General features: G+C 40.4%; 1 non-coding gene across 1 annotated transcript; it reads left to right on the top strand.

The window, feature by feature from the left end:
• The first annotated feature begins 3,143 nt into the window (after positions 1-3,143).
• Positions 3,144-3,245, top strand: LOC123636182. Its single transcript, XR_006734388.1, has one exon. It is a non-coding gene; the product is annotated as a U6 spliceosomal RNA (small nuclear RNA).
• The last annotated feature ends 782 nt before the right edge of the window (positions 3,246-4,027 follow it).

The following is a 4,027-nucleotide window of genomic DNA, read 5'->3' as shown; positions in this document are numbered from 1 at the left end:
CCTTATATATACTGTATAAATATATAGTAACTCAATTCTCACTAGAACTCTATGAGGTAAGATTATCACACCAATTTTATAAAGAAACAGATACAGAAATGTCACATAGCTTTTCTAGGATCACATAGCTAGTAAGTGTGGTGCTGGGAGTGAAACCTAGGCAGATTGGCTTGCTCCAGTCTGTGCTCTCAACAAGTCCTTTACTCTGTATTGCTTCTTCAATAAGATAATTGTGTGAAAGAGAAGGTGCTGGCCCATAGTAGTACATAACAAATATTGACAATAAGAAAAGTAATCCAAGGCCGGGCACGGTGGCTCACGCCTGTAATCCTAGCACTCTGAGAGGCCAAGGCGGGAGGATCGTTTGAGCTCAGGAGTTTGAGACCAGCCTGAGCAAGAGCGAGACCCCATCTCTACTAAAAAAAATATTAAAAAATTAGCTGGACAACTAAAAATATATACAGAAAAAATTAGCCAGGCATGGTGGTGCATGCCTGTAGTCCCAGTTACTCGGGAAGATGAGGCAGGAGGATTGCTTGAGCCCAGGAGTATGAGGTTGCTGTGAGCTAGGCTGATGCCAGGGCACTCTAGCCTGGGCAACAGAGTGAGACTCTGTCTCAAAAAAAAAAAAAGAAAGAAAGAAAGAAAAGTAATCCAGTACCTGTAGTTGATGAACTGAAACCACATGGATTAAGGGGTGAAATATTACCTTATTACTCCTTTACAAATGTCTTAACTATTACATACTCTTGCAATTGGAAGGTTTTCTGTCTGAGGTCTGGGTTATTTTAAGATGCCTAAAGGTAATCTGGCTTTGCTTTCTCCGGAGGACCTGGAACAAGTTGTTAGCACTTGAGCCAAAGGACATTTCAGGAACACCAGGATCCATGAAATTAATTTCTTCCAGTCAGGCCATGGTCTGGGCCCTGAAGACAGAGGTAAATCAAATCTAGTCAATTATCTCAAGGAGCTCACAGACTAGTTGGGGAGGCACAGAAGGGACAACCCCAATATAGCAGAATCTATGGAAGGAAGCTAATAAAGGGCAACTAACTTAATTATGGATGAGGTGATCAGGCTAATTTCTTTCTATTTTTTTGGTAGAGATGGGATCTCCCTCTTGCGGAGGCTGGTCTGGAACCTGACCTCAAGCAACCCTCCTGCCTCAGCACCCCAGAGTGCTAGGATTACAGGTGTGAGCCACCATGCCCGGCCAGATGGAGTGATCAGGAAAGGCTGTCCAGAGGAGGAGACACCTGAATCTAGTATTAAAGGGCAAGTGGAAGGCATATTTGAAGAAAGCAAGAAAGGGTTTCTTGGCAGAGGGAATGCCATGAGCAAATACTCAGAGGCTTGAAATAGCAGTATATATTCTAAGAGCTATGAGTAATTCAGTATAGCTAGAGCAGAGCTGGGAGACATGAAGTGCAAGTGTTGATGCCCAAGGCATAGACAGAAGCCAGATGGGAAAATGCCTCAATTGTCAAATTAAGGATTTGGCCCATATCCTGCAGGAGATGTAGAGCCACAGAAAAGTTCCAAGCAGGGGTGTAATATAGTTTAGAAAGATAATTTTGGTATCAGAGGGGAGCTGAATTAGAGGTTTGAGACTAAAGATAGCTTTTTAAGCGCATTAAAAGATGCTCAACATCATTAGTCATTAGGGAAATGAAAATTAAAGACACAATAATATACTACTTTATACCCACTGGGATGATTATAATAAAAAATATGGACAATATTGGCAAGCGTTGATGAGGCTGTGGAGAAATTGGAAAGTGGGAATGTAAAATGTTGCAGCCGTCTTGGAAAACAGTTTGGCAATTCATTAAAAAGTTAAAGCTAATAAATAAAAGCTTTATTTAAATTTAAAGCTAATAAAGACCGAGCAATTCAACTCTTAGGTACATATCCAAGAGAAATGAAGGTAAACATCCACATAAAAACTTGGCTACAAATTATCATAGCAGCAATATTCATGATAGCCAAAAAGTGCAAACAAGCTAAATGTCCATCACCTGATGAATGGATAAACAAAATACAGTACATCCAAACAATGGAATATTATTCAACATGAAAAGGAATGAAGTTCTGATACGTACTACAACATAGATGAGCCTTGAAAACATAATGCTGAGTGAAAGAAGCCAGACACAAAAAGCCACATATTGTATGATTCCATTTATATTAAATGTCCAGAACAGGCAGGCATGCTGGCTCATGCCTGTAATCCTAGCACTTTGGGAGGCCAAGGTGGGAGGATCACTTGAGCCCAGGAGTTCAAGACCAGCCTGGGCAATATAGTGAGACCTTGTCTCTAAAAAAAAAAAAAAAAAAAAAGAAGAAGAAGAAGAAAGAAAGAAAGAAAGATTAGCTGGGTGAGGTGGCATATGCCTGTAGTTCCAGCTACTAGGGAGACCAAGACAGGAGGATCCCTTGAGCCCAGGAGTTCAGGGCTGCAGTGAGCAGCCTGGGTGACAGACCAAGACCCTGTCTCAAAAAAAAAAAATGTCCACAATAGGCAAAACCACAGAGATAGAATGTAGATTAATGGTTGCCAGGGGCTGGTGGGGAGGGAGGAATACAGAATGACTACTATTGGGTATGGGTTTCTAGGATCAGTGATGATGGCTGCACAATTTTGTAAATATTACTAGAAGGCATCGAATTGCACAATTTACAGGGATGCATTTTATGCCATGTGAATTATATATTAAAAAAAAGACTTGAGACAGAGTGACCAGCCAAGAGGCTACAGCAGTGCTCTAAGGAACAGGCTTCCAACAGGGGAGCCCATAATCCTGGAGGCTCATGAAGACTTTCCAGAGGGTACACAAGGATGAATAATTTCTCACAACTTTTATGTGTATACTCTTTCCTAAAATTAATCTGCCTGAGAATGTACCTTTTACTTCTCTTTCATAATAGCTTTTGTCTCACATTTAAAAGAAAGATAGACCTTTCACCTATCCTGAATACTATATTACTATAAGCGTATTGCTCTGGGGGTAAAAATGTCTACAGTGCCATTGAAAGGAATGCTTTGGGAATGTAGGGCTTCTTAGGGAATGTTTCAAGACAGCAAAGCAAGAGTGTTTTAGTAAGAAATTATTAAACTGATAATTAAAATGTAGATCTCATGTGCTAGCTTCGGCTGGACATATACTAAAATTGGAACGATACAGAGATTAGCATGGTCCCCGCACAAGGATAACATGCAAATTCATGAAGCAGTCCATATTTTGTTCAAAAAAATGTAGATGTCAAATTAAAAATATATGAGGAGGACCAGAGCTTTTCAAAATTCTTCTGTTGTCCAGGAGTTCAAGGCCAGCCTGAGCAACATATTGAGACCCTGTCTCTACAAAAAAGTAGAAAAATTAGCTTGGCATTGTGGTGCATGCCTGTAGTCCTAGCTACTTGGGGAGGCTGAGACAGGAGGATTGCTTAGGCCCAGGGGTTTGAAGTTGCAATGAGCTATGATCATGCCACTGTACCCTAGCCTGGGCAACAGAACAAGACACTGTCTCAAAAAAAAAAAAAAATCCTTCTGGAGGGTACTGGAGGTTAAAGTGTAGAATTGACTTTACTTTAAAGCCTAGACTCAGCACCTGGAGTACTCAAAATTAAAAACTCCAGTACTGGAGCCCTAGCCCAATCCAATTAAATTAGATTATTTGGGTTGTAGGCCCAGGCCTTATAGTTTTGAAAACTCCTAGGTGATGCTAATGTGAAGTCAATATTGAAAACCCCTGGCCTAAGGAAAAGAATATTACAGCTTAAAGATACGCACTGGTAATAGGAATATAGATAGAGAAGGAGGAAACAGATTTGAGAAATCACCCACAGAATTCCTAGTTTGGAAAGAGCTTTGCAAACCTTTTGTTGAAGACTAAATTGATAACTTACCTATGACCTCCCAGAAGGTAAAATTGATAGAATTTGGGTGATTGCTTGGTTGTATGGGATTAAGGAGAGAAAGGTATGAAGGATGACTACCAGGTGACCCTTTTTTTTGTTTTGTTTT

Source organism: Lemur catta, chromosome 3 (genome assembly GCF_020740605.2).
Source record: "Lemur catta isolate mLemCat1 chromosome 3, mLemCat1.pri, whole genome shotgun sequence".
Taxonomy (NCBI): Eukaryota; Metazoa; Chordata; class Mammalia; order Primates; family Lemuridae; genus Lemur; species Lemur catta.
The sequence above is the reverse complement of the archived record's forward strand: the minus strand, read 5'-3'. Positions and strand labels throughout refer to the sequence as shown.